The sequence below is a fragment of the Hermetia illucens genome, chromosome 4, assembly GCF_905115235.1.
Source record: "Hermetia illucens chromosome 4, iHerIll2.2.curated.20191125, whole genome shotgun sequence".
NCBI classification, from domain to species: Eukaryota; Metazoa; Arthropoda; class Insecta; order Diptera; family Stratiomyidae; genus Hermetia; species Hermetia illucens.
The window spans coordinates 33724203-33744500 of NC_051852.1; the positions used below are offsets into that span (position 1 = coordinate 33724203).

At 40.5% G+C, this 20298-nt stretch overlaps 1 non-coding gene across 1 annotated transcript; it reads left to right on the plus strand.

Annotated features, from left to right (window-relative positions):
- Positions 1 to 1642: 1642 nt before the first annotated feature.
- On the plus strand, positions 1643 to 1713 carry Trnag-gcc. Its single transcript has one exon. It is a non-coding gene; the product is annotated as a tRNA-Gly (tRNA).
- Positions 1714 to 20298: the final 18585 nt, after the last annotated feature.

Below are 20298 nucleotides of genomic sequence, written 5' to 3' on the forward strand. Positions count from 1 at the left end.
CAGAGAGGAGGCTGATTTCCGCTCCAGATCCGATGCGCGGGGTTTAGATGTTAGCTGCTTCTGTTCTTCATGGATTTCATGAAAGCTTTCGATACGTGAATAGGATTTTGTTCGCTCTCTCACCGGGTCATGGACTGAAGATGACGTCGAACAAAATCAAGGTTTTCAATATGACTGGTTATCACACTCTCCCGATCTGCATTTAGCTAGAGCATCGAAGGCGTCGATCAATTTTTATATCTAGGAAGCGTGGTTTTTGCCGACGGTGGCACCGAAAGGGTCGTTGCCCGACATATTAAGAGCGCTTTCGCTGCTCTGTCTAAAATCTATAAATGCAGTTATCTCAACACCTAGATCAAGGTTAAACTGTTCTGTGCCAGTGTTCTTTCTGTGTTGCTATATGGGAGTAGCATATGGTAAGTGAACTCCACTGTTACCCAAAGGCTCTTAGCTTTCGTCAATAACTGTCTGCCTCGTATCATCGGAGTGCGCTGGCCTGATACTATTTCAAACGAAGAACTCGGTCGGTGCACAAGTGACAATTGCATTGCTGGGTACTCCATGCAACTGAATCCACTCTCTCGAGATGGTCGATGAGTTGGTTGACACAATGGTACTTAGTGCAGAACAATAGAGGAGAAGTGCAGCATTTCGGTACCATTTCGGTAAGTTGTGGGAGTGCTGAACGCCATTTAAGGTAACCGCGAACGATGGCGCGTAGGTGTGGTTGCCGCGGTATACCCCACCAAGGGGTGACAGGCAAGCATCTTGAGTTAGCCGGAGTCAGCATCATCGCCTATTATTTCAAGGTAATCGATGATATCGGTACTGAGCCATTTGTACGAAAGACTGCACAATACCATGCAGCTTGAGAAACAATTTGAGAGGAAGAAGTGGTGATGACGCACAAACTGTCACATTCAATCTGGGACATAGTTTTAACCACGACTCATAAAATTTTTAACTAATATCAAAACCGGGCAAATTCCTGTACCAGTTGAAAGTTTTCGCTTGATATCACTCATCAATTTATTTGGTAGAACTTGTCTTTCTTTATTCGACGTATATGAGGACACAATTTAGGTTCAAAATTATTCATCGTGACCAATAGTTCTAGGGAAGGTCTCCACACAGATATATTATAGCTTTATCTGATAACCTGAGATTAGCAAATGAAAAGTGAAACCACTCGATAGACTTTGATTTTATCTGGGGGGAATTATCATACCAAGCTGAAGTTCTTCAAAAAAAGAAAAAGATTGCAATTATTGTTATTTGCGAATTGTTTTAATCTTAATTAAGCTGCAAGTATACTCTCTCAATTAAAATTAAATGCATCGCATGCTAGTAATTACCCTTCGTAAATTACACTGTTGTTGAAAGATGATGAAAATAACTTTGAAGTTTGAAAGTAATAAGTTTATTATTCTTCCAAAGGTGTGCATATGTGAACAATCTAAAGTCTACTCCAATTCACTAGTGCCCGTTTATCTGTTTTCTGTTGAACAAGTATCTGGAATGAACACAGCTAGCACTAAAAATAGCATTATGGGGCTAGCAGTAATCCATCGATAGATATGAATAGGCTAACTTTCATAAAGTTGGTGGTAACTTAAAGCAACTTTGGCACCACTATCTCCAAGCATCGGTGGTTCAGTGGTAGAATGCTCGCCTGCCACGCGGGCGGCCCGGGTTCGATTCCCGGCCGATGCAACGTTAATTTTGGCAAATTTAATTCTGGACATGTAAAAACACCAACCGGGAAAATTAGTGGAGAGAGCAAGAAGGAAATAGTAAATGTATTTATGTTAAAATGGGAGGTGATGATCTCTACGCGTAGATGTATTGGTTTTGCGATAAGTGATTAAAAAATTAGTAAAATTAATTTGATAAAAATAATTCGTGGTGCATTCATTTCATTTTTAAATTACTTGAATATAATTTCCAAGAAGCGTATACTTCTCCTCTACTGTTCTGCGTCATGTGTGCTTGGGGAGGCAATGATGGCATATAGGTGTGATGGACGCCATATCTTCCCTTGATGGGGTAGTGACAATCCTACATGTGTTAATATAATTAATAATGACAAAATTGATAAAGAAATTGACAATTATGCATAGTTTTATGTCCAGTTTAAATATTATCTAAGACATCTAAATCTGATTTAATGAAACCACAGGAATGTATACATGTTTGCATGCTAGCCAAGTTCTTGAGTGAATATTTTTTATCCATACGGCGTTTACTTTGCCTTAACGTTTCCTTGAATAAGGTACGCATTCAGTTAACCAAAGTGTCGATAAGCATTACTAACGCAATTTCTTTCGTCTCACAAATGTTTTAACTGAAGTAGGACCAAATTAGCAGAATAGGCTGGAGGAGGAAGAATTTTCTATCCAAAAATGCCTTAGCTCTTGCTGAATTATCAAAGCTGTATACATTGCAGCATTGTTGCGGTGCGAGGTGATTCTGTTCTTTCAAGTAAATATGGGATGATTTCGTACCAGTAATAATTTAATTCATCATCATCAACGGCGCAACAACCGGTATCAACTTCAGACATCCCGGTTTTGGCCCGAGGTCCACCAATTCGATAACCCTAAAAGCTGTCTGGCGTCCTGGCCTACGCCATTGCTCCATCTTAGGCAGGAACTGCCTCGTCTTCTTTTTCTACCATAAATATTGCTCTTTTAGACTTTCCGGGCTGGATCATCCTCATCCATACGGATTAAGTGACCCGCCCACCGTAACCTATTGAGCCGGATTTTATCCACAACCTCACGGTCATAGCTAGATTTCGTCGTTATGTAGGCTACGGAATCGTCCATCCTCATGTAGAGGGCCAAAAATTCTTCAGAGGATTCTTCTCTCGAACGCGGCCAAGGGTTCGCAATTCTTCAGTTTGTACGTCTCGGGTGGTTCTTCCCATGATGTCGATATCGTCATTATAGGCAAGTAGTTGGGTGAACTTAAAGAGGATCGTACCTCTTGCATTTACCTCACCATCACGGATCACTTTCTCGAGGGCCAGGTTAAAGAGGACGCATGATAGGGCATCTCCTTGTCGTAGACCGTTGTTGATGTTGAATGGTCTTAGGAGCGATCCTGCTGCTTTTATCTGGCCTCGCACATTGGTTAGTGTCAGCCATTTCGTCGAGATACCGAATTCTTTCATGGCCATGTACAGTTTTACCCTGGCTATGCTATTATAGGCAGCTTTAAAGTCGATGAATTGATGGTCCAACTGGTGTCCATATTTCAACAGTTTTTCCATTGCTTGCCGCAGAGAGAAAATCTGATCTGTTTCTAATTTGCCTGGAGTGAAGCCTCTTTGGTATGGGCCAATGATGTTTTGGGCGTATGGGGCTATCCGGCCTAGCAAGATAGCGGAGAATATCTTATAGATGATACTCAGCAACGTGATACTTCTATAACTGCTGCACTGTGTGATATTTCCCTTTTTATGTATGAGACAGCACAAGCTGATGGTGGTGCAGTATTTGTCTGTCGTCTTCAGTTGCCCGGACCTCCTTTTTCCGTCTGTGAAGTCGCTTCTCCGCTCGACGGAGTTCGTGATAAGTTTCTGCGCGTGCCCGCGTTTTTTTGGGAATGCAACATTACTCGGTATGCGGCATTCTTCCGTTGCGTAGCTAGCTTACATTCATCGTCAAACCAGCCTTTCCGACTTTTCTTGCGGCTGGGTCCAAGTATCTTTGTGACCGTATCAATGATAATGTTCTTCAGGTGGTTGTGAAGATCATTTGATGATGCTTCATCTCTAGGTCCTCTGTTGAGTGCGGTTATTGCGGAATCCATTTCCCTCTTATAGTTGTCGCGGAAGGCTCTGTTGTGGGCGGCTTCAGTGTTAACTCTCACCTGATTGTCAGAGGGGATTCTGGGTGGTGTTGTTATTCGAGCTCGGAGCACCATGCCAACGAGATAGTGATCCGAGTCTATATTGGCCCCCCTATATATTCTGACATTCATGAAGGCTGAGAGGTGGCGGTATTCGATCAACACGTGGTCAATTTGGTTGAAAGTGGTCCCGTCTGGAGAGGCGCATGTATGTTTGTGGACCACTTTCGGCGCAAACCAGGTACTTCCAACAACCATCTCGTGTGACACTGCTAATTGAATAATCCGCAGTCCGTTATCATTTGTATTTTGGTGTAAGCTATGGGAGCCAGCGTATCGCCTGAATACGGGCTCCTTCCCTACTTGGTTGTTAAAATCCCCAAACATGAGTTTGATATCATATTTGGGCAGGCTTCGAGGGTTCTTTCTACTGCCTCGTAGAAGGTATCCTTCTCCGACTCTGCAGTCTCCTTTGTAGGGGCGTGAACGTTAATGAGGCTTATATTTCTAAACTTGCTTCGCAAGCGTAGAGTGCATAGTCGTTCGCTTATGTTTTTAAAACCGATAACAGCAGGTTCCATTTTCTGGCTGACTAAGAAACCTACTTCGAGCACATAGTTCACTGGATGGCCACTATAATATATGGTGTAGCCGCTCTTCTCCAGGAAACCGGTCCCTGCCCAACTCATCTCCTGTAACGCTGTTATATCAGCCTTATATTGGGACAGGGTATCGGCTAGCTGCTCAGCAGCTTCATCTCTGTACAGGGAGCACACGTTGCATGAGAAAATGCGCAAATCGTTACTCCGTTTTCGTCCATTCAGTCCGAGGCTCGTGTTGTGGCTTCCTAACAAGTTGTTTTCCGTGTAGGGTTGTCAGCCCTACCCAACCCCCAACCTGGAGGACCAGTTGGTATAATTTGTCCCGTTGTTAGGCGCGGGAGACTCGCCTTTCTCCTTCTCCATCTGCAGCTTTTCTTTAAGAAAGAGCTCCCAGCATTCACCACGTGGAGGTGGAGATAGGGTTTGGTAGTAGAGCTGTTGGTGTTGGTTCAGCAGGCATTTCCCAGGTTTTATGCTCCATCGTGGGTACCAATCCACGTTTTGCCCTGGGACCTATACTACGCTTTGACCATTTTATTATTATGAGATGAAAATTAATACAATACCGGTGCACAAAAATCTTTCCTTTATTAAGAAAAGATCTAATTGATTGATATTTTCCGCCTCTGTTACAGTCTTACTCTGCAGGCCTGAGGTCGACAATAGTTACACAGGAGGACGTTGAAGCCCGGCGGTCTTATTTGAATAGACATCCACAAGAGGTGGAGTTTTACAACTTCTTCATCCACGAGAGGTGAAATGCTTCTTCCACTTCTTAAGCTGTCTGTCTTTTGTCGTGCATCATGTACTTTCCCACTCACAGCGGCAATAGGAGCCTTAGGTTCCTTTGTTTCACTTCGTCCATCCGTTCTTTCGGAATGTGGTCGATGACGTGTCTTACCTCAGAAACAAGATCAATTTCGATGGCAGACCAACAGCCGAATTACGAAAGTGGGGCATGTTAAGCGTGTGAAATCGAGCGTGCCTGAAGCATAAATAAGATTCAAGATTTCCAGCTTGCCATCCCATAAGTCGCCTTTTCCGACAGGCAGGGAACACTTTGCGTGATTTTTGTTTCCTGCTCATAGGGGAGTCACTACTTCGGCGGAACGTCGGGCTTAAGAATAAACACAATTGTTCAAATAAGGTTTACCCCACCTATACCTGTGTCTATTGCCATTAAGACTAAAGTAACCGTTTTCTCCCTCACTATTAGATAGCTATACTATTATCTATGGCGGAGTTAGTTGGAAACTCGGTCAAAATTTTGTCCTTTGCAAAAGTGAAAACTTTGATTTGCTGAAGGAAAGGTTATCAAATGTTTTTCCATAATATGAAAGTGTTATCGAAATCAACCCATTATTTCGAAAAACGCAGAACTTCTTTTATGATGGTGCCGTTCACCTCAGTTCTTTGTCTTCCGAAGTCCCCATTCTTTTCATTTCATCGATCTCCAATTGTCGTATATTAGCAGCGTGTGGCTCCCATTGTTCGTTGTCCTATCTTGGCTTTCTTTAAGTGGTTATTTTCCTTCGAACTTACATTTAAACAAGTCGGGAAACCGGAAGCTGGACGCTTCAGGTACGAAAGGTTTTGTGTCTTTCTTAGTACGTAGCACGTAATATATCCATATATTATGTGAGAGTATCCACTTTCAGGTGATATTGACATTCACAGTCTTCAATTTTCAAAGAGCAACAAATTTGAGGTATTATAACTGTGTTAGTAATAGTGCGATTTCCACCAAACTTGGTAAGATCATGCTCTATATTATAGCTTATATCACTGCAAAATTTTATGGTACTAGAATGAACTTAAGGCGGGTTTCTAACCAATTACAAAAAATTGTAGTAATATACTATTATTAACTTTATTTAAACAGATATCGGCATGGAAGGTATTTCGGAGCCCAGGCACCATACACTGGCAACCTCCTGATTTTTTTCAGATTTTTCGGTTTGGTAGTTTCTGAGAATAGCCCCCTTAAAGAAGTGATCACTTTTGTGTTTACACAAAACCTTAAACAAGTCGGAATACCGGAAGCTCGTGCTTCGGGTATAAAGGTTTTGTGTTCATCTTATCTAAGAAATTTCAACGCACATTTTTCCACCCGTATACAGCTACAAAACTACGAGACATACGTACATATTACAGCCGTAGATGTAACGCTCACCCTAAACAAACAAACTGCCTATTTTCGAATACTGTACAACATATAGGCTCGTATATAAATTGATCGTACCCATATTTTCGATTTACTTCTTATATCTATCTGAATTAGGCTCTACCCGCAAAGTTCATTAGCACGCATATACTATATACCTACATACACACATGTCTCGTTGAAATAATTGATATTCATATACAAATGATTAAAGAACTAAAACAAAATAATTCTTTTCCACCCAATTCATACGAACTTACTTCGTTGTGGTATTGACGAATTGATATGTGATGATGACGTCATCAGGTTGTAGAGTGCACGAAATTCACAAAAAATTGTAAAGTTTTACCTCCTATAACTTTGTTAATAATAGTTGAATTTTCCTCAAACTTGACCAAATTGTGCACTATATTCTTCGTTATACCCATGCCAAATTTCGTACTTCTGGGACGAACATAAGGGGGGTGCCGGGTAAATTTCTAAAATGTGGAAATATACTATTATTAATTTTATTTGTGCAGATATCGCAACCGGATATATTTTGAGGCCTTGATTTCGTAGAGGTACACTATTGAGATTTTTTTCAGATTTTTCGGTTGGATAGGTTCTGAGAACGAGACCTGTTACACTTTTTGGGGGTCATATTTTGAGCCCTCACTCCCCTATGTTTCACCCAATATCAAATATTGAATCAGTTTCGAAAAGTACTAATTGAGACCTTTTATTTGATACCCCACATGGCCACATTTTATGAAAAAAAATTTTGCACCCTCCTTTCACATGTATGGAGAGCCTCCCTTAAACTTAACACAAAATGGCGGCAGTTGCTGCATGTAAAGGGAACGGCAGATCACATACTCCCACCAATTTTCGTGACAATCGGTTCAGCCGTTTCCGAATAAATTGGCTGTGACAGACAGACAGACAGACAGACATCGAATCGATTCTAATAAGGTTTTGTTTCACACAAAACCTTAAAAAGTGGTTGAAAAATATTGCACCAAACAGTTACTCTACTTAACCTACCTGGTATTCTCTAGGGAATATTCTTATGAGCGGGCTAGTCAGGAACTGAAGGGTCTATGTCGCAATAGTAAGGAACGTATCCTGGTGGAATGACAACCTTGCTACGATAAGGGAACAACCGCTATTCAACCAGCCGAAACAAACTCGGAACTGATTGAAGCACAAAAAGTACTGATGAGATACAGCAAGGTGATCAGAGACAAATTAGCTTTAGGAAATTCTGTGAAAGGATTAAAGAGATAGACTGTGCCATCAAATGTCAAAAAATGAACAAGGCGCCATGCATAGAGCACATCACGGCTGAACTTATTAAATCAGGCGGGTCATGGATCATGAAAGCTATTCGTAATTTACTTTTCTCCACCTGGAGACAAGAATATATTCCGCAAGAGTAGTCAATTGTCTATCAACAAAAAAGGTGACAAGTTGATATGCACTCTCGCTACTTTGTACGTACTATAAAATGCAATTCAGCAACGACGTCCATCCAGGTATACGAAAATAGTGCCCGAAATGTACTGTATAAAGTAATGCTTGAATTGGGAATCCCAGTGGAACTGAGAAGTCTTACCAAGACGACACTGCCCCACTCAACAGTGCAGGTCAGAATCAATAATAGCCTACTAGATGCGTTTTTCGTGATAGACGTGTTAACGAACGTGTCAAGTCGAAAATTTACCGCAGGGGCATCCACCCTGTCCCCCTGTAGGGTTCTCAGTATTGGCCGATTGTAAAAGACAATGAATGGCATCTCGCGGTAGTGGAGGCAATGGTGTTGCATTGCACCAATGGGGCAAAATGGCGCACACGAGCAAGGGAAGCAATAAAGGCTGAAGAAGAACAAGTCGCGTTAAATGAAGGAGATTGGCTGGCAACCTTACTGTTTAATCTGGCAAAGTAAGGTATGCCATAGATTCTTTCAAATATCTGCAGTGATCCATGGTGGTGTCTTTCCAGTACTACTCCAGTGGGGCCTAGAGATGCGGGCTATAAGGGGCAGTGTTTTTGTGGGACACAGATCAAAGGCAAAAGTGGTCTTTCTTCTCTAAGTGGGAAAGAATTTTTTCAGCCAAAATCTTTTAGGCTAATTTGACATCTTTAATATTAGAAATAGTTGGAAAATCTTGGACAGATACATTAGAACTAACGGTGTAAAAAATTCTTTCTATCCGTGCCTTTGTAGCTTTGTATCAGCTTTGCCCACAGGGTGGGGTACTATCACTACTAATTGGGAATATAGTGGTTGATGAACTCTCACAAATACTGGAATGAGAGTTCAGGATTACGCTGATGGTATTGTGTTATTTGGTAGGGGTAAGTATGAGCACACTCTACGTGGTAGAATCCAATTGAGGTGGAAAATTGCTAGTAACTGGTGGTGGAGGGCCAGACTTGCGCGTGTATTCAGCCAAGGCCGTCATAATTTTAAAAAAAGCTACTTTGTACTCTTGGAAAATTAGTAAGAGAGCTACAAAAGCTTTGGTCTGCAGGTTGACAGCAGGAAAGAAATGAGAGTGCACATGGAAAGCTCTAAGTTTGATACACGATATACTGAAACAGTAAGGCGAGTTACCTATGGAGTGGTAACCTAGGCTGTCAAAACTAATTTCGGCCCAAAGGTCAGGGAGTTCAAAGACTGATTTGTGTGTGTGACATTGGGGCAATCAAGTTGAGAAAGGCAATCTTTAGTATGTCCGGGGATATCAACGAGGTGGAGAGTTGCCTAAGTCAAAGGAAGATTGAGATCCCTTCAAGGCTGTCACCACTGCTACCGAGGATAGTACGACAACCACGTTTGGATAAGAAATTTACACACGAAAAGGGTGGACTTTGAGAGCATGGCAGTAACTTGCGGCTTAAACCAACAATTGATTACCTGGTATTGATCAACAGTATACAATGATACTAAAGGGGTGCCTGAACCGACTCAGTTCAAGATTGCATTGACCACTCACATCCCATTTTAGTGGGAATGATTCATTTATATGAAAAAGCAATTTGAATGGTTTGGTCAATTTTTGGAAAGCTTAATATAATTCGGGAGCAGGATGCTTCGGGTACAAAGGGTTTGTATTCATCTTGTGTGAGAAAATTAAGAATTTTCCATTCGTACTCAGCTTAAAGTTCAAAACATTCCTTGATACGTCTGCGCGTCATAGAGTGCAGTAAATTCACGTGAATTGTAAAAATTTGACCTTCTATAACTTTGTTAATAATAGTTGGATTGTCAAATTAGGTCTAATAATATCACTTATACTGATGCCGAATTTTATACTTTTAAAATAAACTTAAGGAGGATTTTGGTATAAATTTCCAAAATATTTGATATGCTATTATTCAATTTATTTGAGCAGATATCGTATTGTGATACATTTTGAAGCCTAATTTTTATATAGATGCACCACTGAGATTTTTTTTTCAGATTTCTCTTTTGGATAGGTCCTGAAGATGAGACTCACTTTTTGAGGCACACATTTTGAATTTTTATTCCTCTGCGTTTCACCCAATATTAGAAATAAAATAATTTCACTTGATACCCCACATGATCATATTCTGGGAAAATAAATTCTTCCCCGTTTTGCATATACGGGGACCTCCCTTAAACCTAACACAAAATGATACAGCTCGTTGATTGTGTAGCTGTTCTTAGACTCATTCTCATCAAATTTCGTGACGATTGCTCCACCCGTTATGGATTAAATCTCGTGTGACAGAGTGCAGACAGACGGACCTTGAATCAATTTTAATAATGCCTTGTTTCACACAAAACCTTACAAAAGTTTCACACAACTCTTTTTGGTGAAGTATCTTAGAATCGGAGAGGCTAATTTAAAGTGAAAAATTTTCAATGGATGACTTGGAGAGTAGTTTACTCTCAACTATCTATAAACTGAAAATATATCAATTTGGTGCAAATCTAAATATGAATCAAAATTAAGAAATTCCAGCACAAAATATGAATCACTTAAGACCTTCCTCCTGCTAATATTCCTATAATGTCGTGTAATTAACTTTTGATTTCATTTGCCCTGATAGATGGTGTCACTTTAGCATTTTACATCGATATATTCATATTTGCTGTCATTCGAACGATAATAATTTGCCGCTTATATGCATAGCGAATACACAATTCCCGTGTGGCGAATAACAAAAATTTCGGGAACCCACGTAAGGAAGTCGGGTTAGGAAAAAATTAACATGAATGAATGGCTGAGTAGATGGCAACATGCATAAAAGTAAATTGTTGAAATTTATGCTGTGTACATGGTAAAATCTAATTTAGAATTCTGACTGGCAACGCAAGCTATAAATTATAAGCAATACACAACATTAGCATAACACTTTTTCTGGAAGGAAGCTCGGTGGTAGGTAGAGAAGTGGATGAGACGGGTCATGCAGAAACTTTTGAAAGAGCATAAGCATTTCTTCCCAGAAAAGGGTTCAGAAAAGCTTTGCAATTTAGGTTAGGTTAAGTCTCACCTTAATTTAATTTAGTACAATTTCATATTACAGGACTGAATTAAATTTTTATATCGTTTAACCAGCTGAGGAGCACTCACATATTAGGTCATTCTAAATGCGGAAGTAGAGCGTGGAACGGTAGCTATTTCTTAAAATTTTAAATTTCTCTTCGTCCAGTATACATTGCACCGTTTATTTACCTTGGTTGGGAAAGTTGTTTCATTCAAGGCATACCGAGCATCAAAAATGTCGTACTTTATTAACTTCAGTTCAGAGAATCTTAAGGAAGCATTAAATATTTTACACTTTATGATATTTACCCATATTTTCTCCATCCGTTATATTCAGTTTGCCTATAGGTAGCACAACTGATTCGTGTATTTACGTGTATACTGAGCTTGAAATTTTCAAGTAGCAACTAATGGTATACTCCTCCAGGTTGTATTTCCAAGCCACCAGTTCTTAATTTTAAATATACTGCTTCCAGAGAATTTGAGGGGACTTCTCCATACATGCAAAAAAGGGGTGTACATTTTTTTTCCAAATATAGTCATGTGGGGTATCAAATCAAAGGTCTTTACGAAGCTGGTCTTAGTTTTGACATTTGTTGGAAAGGTGGGAAGTGCGGACCTATTTTCAGACACTACCACCAAAATAGGAGGCTGCTACCATATGGTGCCTAGGCTCCGAAATACCCTCCGTAGCAATATCTGTTCAAATAAAGTTAATGATGATATACTATATTCTACTATTCACATTTCACCATAATTTCTAGTAATTGACTGCAAAACCCCCTTTCAATTCATTCTAGTATCACAAAATTTTGCTACAATGTAGGCTACAACATAGAGCATGATCCTACCAAGTTTGGAGAAATCGCAATATTGTTAACGAAGTTATAATAGGCCAAAGTTGTCGCTTCTGCGCAAATTCAAAACTTTAAACGTCCTTACCACCCGAAAGTGAATATTCTCACATACACATATTACGTCCTAGGTACCAATGGGACAAATATCCACTGATGTGCCTCTATGAAAAAAATTCACAAAACCTTTCATACCTCAAGCGTCCAGCTTCCGGTTTGCCGACTTGTTTGTATCTGTTGTAGATCAACCTCTTCACATTTGCTAATAATATTGAACTCCTAGTGTGAAACCAGTGAAGTTGATCTGAGTGAAATTATGCGATGTTTCCAACGATTAATTAATTGAGATAATAAAAGCTTGTTGTTTCTTTTTCGTTGGTGTGGATATTTATTCTTGCAAATAGCGATATTTCGGGAACCACTTGTTCCCTTCATCAGTGCTAACAAGTTTGCAAGACAAACTAACAAGTGGTTCCCGAAATATCGGTATTTGCAAGAATAAATATCCACACCAACGAAAAAGAAACAACAAGTTTTTATTATTTCAACTGTGAAGTTGACAATGCCGAGCTTTCCAGATCAAATTATTTGTGCAAATGGCTCTTTAAAAAATATATCGCAACTGAATTTTTCGCTATGTACACACGAACTGTCGTGCACTCGTCGCTGCTCACATAGGGCCTAACTTCCGGTTTCCCAACTTGCTTCAACATATAGATGGCTCCTGTGAGATTCACGGAGCAGGATCAGTTACGAAATGCGGCTCGTTTTGGCTGTTATCCTCTTTCCTTACCATTTTGTGGATCGCCTTCATTCATTTTTCTATCGATCCCCAAGATGATTCAGAGGTTAGCATGTAGTCCATGATTTTCTCGGGTAACAACTGCGCCCGGGTAACACTTTCCTCCTCCGCCTTGTGAGCGGCGAATCTCAGACAGTTAAAAAGAACGCGTTCCAGATTCATATGTCGGGCAATATGGGGAGCTGTCCCGCCAAAATCGATAAATATACACGGGATACCCTCCGTGTCTGCTTAGGAATTGGGTTAGGTCGAAGCTATCTTCTCCATGGCGTCGTTCAATCCACTTTGAGACATCTGGGATAATTCTGTAAGTCCAGCGTTCCAGCTTGAGTTCGAGACAACTGACCGCAATAGGTGTAGGATTTGCCGATTGCATATATTGGGTCATAAGGGCGATGACCCTCTTTTGCAAAGATCTCGATGGGAATAATGCCTGATATCACACATGCTGCTTCGTCTGATGTTCTACGAGAGGCACTTGATGTCCGCAATACGCCTAATTATTTTGAGCGTGCAACATTTTTCCTATTTGCTTTATGTTCCATTGGTGAGACCCGCATAGGAGCTGCATAAAGCAAAATAAAACTAACAACTCTTGAGATAAGGAGCTGATGTCTTTGGCCTATACTAGGTAACATTTCTGCTAACAATGTAGTAACTCCGGATGCTGTTGCTGCTAAGTTTTCAAGGTATGGCTTGAAGCTTAATTTTAGTCAATTATGACTCCTAAATATTTTAGCGCTGGTTGCCGGTTCATAATCTTCATTGCGTTCGCTTCCTTCGTTTGCTGATCAGAACTATTTCCATAGCAGCGTCTTCTACCCAAGATTTCAAATTTTCGCATTTGTTAAAATCTCGATGACATCAAGGAGTTACTTTTCGTCGATAGTCACTCCCATATCATCTGCGAAACCCCCCTCTCCTTGGGGGAGCTGTAACCTCAAAATTTCATCGTACGTTATTATCCACAGGGAACGACCGAGGACAAATGTTTTAAGTGTCAAATGTACTAAATTCAGTATCTATTGAGGTTTCTCACTACTTTTCCTCATTTTCAGTACTCTTTTAGTTAAATGGGTACTTTTCAACAGAAATGAAGAGCGAAGTTAATAATAATACGTTATGTAAATGGACTAGATCTACATCTTAGACTTTTGATAATCAATTGGGTGGTTTGGAAAAATCTATTTTGGTAGCAGTATCTTTATAGGTAAGCCAACACGCTGTTTAAAACTAGCGTCATACATGCAACTGTCAAACATGTTGGAGGGGAACCAGTTAACTTGAGGTGTCGAAGCGAACAGAGTGAGTATATTGCAATTTATTGGCCAGAACATGAACATGTGTTGTGCCTTAATTTATTAAAAATGCCACCTTGCACATGCAGCAACCGTTTGACTTACACAACTGATATCGTATAATGTTAATTCCATCTCTGTATAAACTTTAACCTGTTTGAACGTCTATATTATTTGGTCGAACCCCAGGTCAATAAAAGGCACATCTCCGCAACAAACGATTTCTGGAAGGCATTGTTGCATTGTTTGGAACGAAATTTACACGCCGTGATTGTTTGTGTGACTAAATTTGGAACTGACTTGATTGATTTATTCGGGATGCCCGAATGCTTGACGAAATCGTCACCATTTAATGCGCAGCGTGCTAGTGGGTTCCTTATACTATTCCATTGGTGGCTTCATCCGCAAGACAACAACCAGCGGCCTATGTTGAGGTGCATTTGCCTCATCGAGAGCGGCTTTGCAATCAGTGACGGTCATAAAATGTCGGCGTCTTTGGGATCTACTCGGATAACGCTTTACTGTTCCGACTATAATATGTAGGACAATGAGACAATTGTTTAGTAAACCATATATTCACATGTAGAAGGTCGTGAGTGTACGCAAAATCAACTATATACCCTGCAGGGTCCCTGCTGCGGAAAAAACCCAGTGAGGTGAATTCAGAAATAAACCGAGTGGAAGTGCAATCGATTGTCCTAGCTAGAACCAGAGCGGAAGGGCTCATTAAGAAATGCGCGACAGTGGTTAAGCTTATGCAGTCGGCAACGTTCCTGCAAAAGAACGTCAGTAAAGGCGTCAGAAACGGGCCGATGGAACTGATGGAATTACTGGACCGCGATTACTCCTACAGGCGAACGTGGACAGTAGCGGAAGACGCTTGGAAAGCGGGAAGAGGCGCACTTCCCGCTGAGAACACTGTTAGCACCAAACGGATCGCAGATAGTCCACTGTAAAGCGAATAGGGAAAAAGGCGCAGAGAGGAAGACGCACCTGATGAAGGATTTATCCAGGATCCAAAAAACGAAGACAAAGAAGGATAAAAGAAAAGAACTCGCTACGCCGCCAGAGACCCGTCTGTCTAGAGATAAGGACGCTACAAACCAAAAGCCAGTAAGAGAAAAGTCGATGAAACGAAGAAGACGTAGACTGTCGACCCTGCTCATTAAGCCGACGGAAGGCAAGACATCCCCAGTAAAATCTGTTACAAGGCAGGCCCGAAGACAATGGAGCAAAAGTATTTTCCATACGGAAAACGAAGATGGGGGAAATTTCGTCAAACTAGGCACGAGGACGACCAGCCAGAGTACATTCTGTGAAGCGGTCAAGGGCTACTGGGAGAGAAGACTCTTGTTTCTAGTTTCCAGCCTATATGCACGCTAGAAATCCGAGATCTAGACTGCCTCACAGAAAAAGTCGAAGTGGACGAGGCCGCAAAGCGTAAATTTCCTGAGACAACTAATGCCCGGATAGGCACAACTTCTGTGAATGCGGCTTCATGCTTTTGAAGATGCCATTTCGGGCACGGAGGGGCGACTTTAATGCTATTACTCTTGAATGGGGCATGCCTTCGCCTGACTCTAAAAGGAAATGGATCCAGGAAATGACGGTGATAATCGGTCTCGTGGTCTTAAACACCGGATCCATATCAACGTTCCAGCGCCCAAGTTTCGAAGGAGCATCCCTGATATAAATTAAATACCGTTGGTGGACGGGTGGCGAGTCCTGAAGATATTTCGGCAAGTGGTTACCAGTACATCGCGTTCGAAGTGGTTTCGACGGTTTGAAGTGGAATATCCCCTGATTTTATGTTTTACCCACTACCACTTTTGCTTTCTGCTCCCGAACATTTGGTCCGTCTGTCGTCGAAATTCTGTATTGGTTATTGTCTCAAAAAAAATGAATTCGTAAAAGCTTGGACTGTCTATCTTCATTCAAACTCTGCTTCTCTTCTCTAAAGCAAGTTCAATTTGGCTAACATCTATGATTCGGTGAAAGAAAGAGCAAATGTCATCAGCGCAGGTGATTGAGTTCATCGAATTCCTTAAGTCTTCCCTCCAAGGCAGCATTAAAAAGTTAATGATAATAAAAAGAAAAGACGTAGGTGACAAGAAGAAACCCTCGCACGCTTTTCTTATGAATTCGAATTTCTCAGTTACTAATCTACTCTCATTTTGTGCCATCATATGTCGCTATGTTAATAGTTATTAATTTCTGTGGAATGATCCTCCTCCACAGAGTATTCTGGATTACATCCTATCTACGATGTCGAAAGCTTTCTTGAAATCGATGAAGAGCAGGTGGAGTGGCAATCTAAATTCTGGTCCAGGACGAACAGTGTAGATGTTTTCAGTGCAGATGTCCGGCAGAAATTCCACAAATAATAATAATAATCGTTAGCGCAAAAATCCATGTTGGATCAGGGCCTTGAAGTGTGTTAGAGCACTTCATTCAAAACCGTAACTTTACACTAGGAGGCAATGTGGTCAGCATTGCGTTCGCACAATTCCACAGATAATCCCACTAAAAAGAGTACTCCTCTTTGGAATTTTAAAGATTATCTCCCTCTTCTTCTACCTAAGTTTTACGAATAAGTGGAGAAGCAACTCTGCAGAAATTGCTGGATTGCACGGGGTAGTCCCGTAAGGCACCGTCAAATGCGGGATTTTACTTCCTTTAATAATAAAGGCAATTTCGTTTCTATTTTGAGGGCTGTCCGTATTTATATTTTACGGTGGTTGGCCATTTCACAAGAGGTAGAACTCCCTGAATATTGTGAAATACTATTTCCATCTTTTCAGCAGCTAATCATAGTGGATGAGATGTTCCCCACAGGACCATTGAAAGGCTTACGAGCTTTTCCCCCGGTAACAAAATCGTTGCTATTTGCGGCAGCTTCTGTTTCCCTGACCGAAGCAATAATGGAGTTCCTTTTGTCACGGAGTAGGTTAAGCTGTTTTTCATTCAACTGTCTAACCTTAGTAATGAAGATTCAGTGTGTCACGCTCACAGTCATCCATATAGCTCTCAATTCTTTGCGTTTATCGATTCACTACCACGTTTAGCCAGGTATGGTAAGTTTTTTTCATCCGCGTTAAAAACAAAGGCACCTTTGATGGCGGTTCAATGCCTATTACTATTTCAGGGCGAATTGTTTGGAGTTTGTGTCTTGTGTTAGATGATGATTCCTTTCGAGGCCGATGTTTGTACCTCTTTCGTTCCGCACATTCAGGAGAGTCTCCTACCACTTGGGCTGCTGGAATATAAGCTACTACTTGCCTATACTCTGGCAAATCAAGTGGTAGCGGATCACAATGCTGCAAAAGGGATAGGAGTACTGTTTCGGTATCTGCTATTCGAGCTACACATTCTAGAAATCAATCAACCGTTTGGCCGTAAAATCAATCTCTATCAACACTGTACGGGTGATAAGCTTACCACAGCCACAAGGAGACCACAAAGCCGAACACAAACGTTCATGACGAACTGGGATTCGAACCCGGAGTAACGAATTCGCAAGGATGACTCTCAACATACGCGGGCATTGCACTCCGCCAGGACTTATAAATATGAAAAGCGGAAATTTTACCAAAATAAGGTGAACTGGAATTTACTATGTATCTGGTAACCATATTGCTATTGTAGGACGTTTTTTTTGTTCAATCTTTCTTGAAGAAATTTAGATTCTTTTGCTATTTAAATAGAAAGAAAAGCAGAATTTTGTCTTTAATTCCAAAATGAAAATTATGGGGGATAATATTGACATATTGAGTCATATCAAAGCGAAAACTGGGGAAAACTGTTGAAAATGGAAAAATGATAAAAGAGACAAACTACGAGTAAATGCGGGGCTGCTGTAAGACTATTCAGTGGGCCATTTTTGAGGGCAAACACTAACAGATTTAGTTCAAGCCAATCTATTTAGTGGTTCCAGTGTTAATTGCAATTATTGAACAGTGTTTACTTCCATAGATAATTTCATATTCTCGTTTTACGTTTAACCGGAATACGCAGTTATTTATAATACAGTAGCACCCACAAAGTAGAATATTCATGAGAACCAGTTTATTAGATACTGCACGTGTACCGCCGTTCATTTCAGGTCAGAATGCGCGTAAAATTTTGAAGCCAAAAATTAACCCGGCTGCAATTTGGATCATAAAAATAATTTTCGAGATAACTAGCCCGTCCTTTCGTTAACTGGCGCCCAACGTGGGGCGACGCGATAGAATCAAAAACCAAGGATATAAGGATAAAAGGTATTTCGTGTTATCGCGGGAACTCTGATCGCGGGCTTATTCGATTAGTTTTGATTAAAAGCGAAAGATTTTATTCACAATTTGACATTCAACGTGGTGAAGAAGCCCATATGGGAAGAAAAGGGGTTGCTAACCCCCTAGCAATCGCTTCGCAAATGCGGAAATTATTATCAATTCGTGTAATTAAAATGACTATTTCTAAAGTAAATGACATTTCTAAAGTAAATTTATGAGAAATTTGTGTAGAAATAATCAAAGTGAATCAGTGAAGTGAAATTCTAGAGTAAATTTGTGAGTTTATCGTGAAATTATTATTTTTGAAAGAAAGTGAATAGAGAGCTGTGTCCGTATTTATATTTTACGGTGGTTGGCCATTTCACAAGAGGTAGAACTCCCTGAATATTGTGAAATACTATTTCCATCTTTTCAGCAGCTAATCATAGTGGATGAGATGTTCCCCACAGGACCATTGAAAGGCTTACGAGCTTTTCCCCCGGTAACAAAATCGTTGCTATTTGCGGCAGCTTCTGTTTCCCTGACCGAAGCAATAATGGAGTTCCTTTTGTCACGGAGTAGGTTAAGCTGTTTTTCATTCAACTGTCTAACCTTAGTAATGAAGATTCAGTGTGTCACGCTCACAGTCATCCATATAGCTCTCAATTCTTTGCGTTTATCGATTCACTACCACGTTTAGCCAGGTATGGTAAGTTTTTTTCATCCGCGTTAAAAACAAAGGCACCTTTGATGGCGGTTCAATGCCTATTACTATTTCAGGGCGAATTGTTTGGAGTTTGTGTCTTGTGTTAGATGATGATTCCTTTCGAGGCCGATGTTTGTACCTCTTTCGTTCCGCACATTCAGGAGAGTCTCCTACCACTTGGGCTGCTGGAATATAAGCTACTACTTGCCTATACTCTGGCAAATCAAGTGGTAGCGGATCACAATGCTGCAAAAGGGATAGGAGTACTGTTTCGGTATCTGCTATTCGAGCTACACATTCTAGAAATCAATCAACCGTTTGGCCGTAAAATCAATCTCTATCAACACTGTACGGGTGATAAGCTTACCACAGCCACAAGGAGACCACAAAGCCGAACACAAACGTTCATGACGAACTGGGATTCGAACCCGGAGTAACGAATTCGCAAGGATGACTCTCAACATACGCGGGCATTGCACTCCGCCAGGACTTATAAATATGAAAAGCGGAAATTTTACCAAAATAAGGTGAACTGGAATTTACTATGTATCTGGTAACCATATTGCTATTGTAGGACGTTTTTTTTGTTCAATCTTTCTTGAAGAAATTTAGATTCTTTTGCTATTTAAATAGAAAGAAAAGCAGAATTTTGTCTTTAATTCCAAAATGAAAATTATGGGGGATAATATTGACATATTGAGTCATATCAAAGCGAAAACTGGGGAAAACTGTTGAAAATGGAAAAATGATAAAAGAGACAAACTACGAGTAAATGCGGGGCTGCTGTAAGACTATTCAGTGGGCCATTTTTGAGGGCAAACACTAACAGATTTAGTTCAAGCCAATCTATTTAGTGGTTCCAGTGTTAATTGCAATTATTGAACAGTGTTTACTTCCATAGATAATTTCATATTCTCGTTTTACGTTTAACCGGAATACGCAGTTATTTATAATACAGTAGCACCCACAAAGTAGAATATTCATGAGAACCAGTTTATTAGATACTGCACGTGTACCGCCGTTCATTTCAGGTCAGAATGCGCGTAAAATTTTGAAGCCAAAAATTAACCCGGCTGCAATTTGGATCATAAAAATAATTTTCGAGATAACTAGCCCGTCCTTTCGTTAACTGGCGCCCAACGTGGGGCGACGCGATAGAATCAAAAACCAAGGATATAAGGATAAAAGGTATTTCGTGTTATCGCGGGAACTCTGATCGCGGGCTTATTCGATTAGTTTTGATTAAAAGCGAAAGATTTTATTCA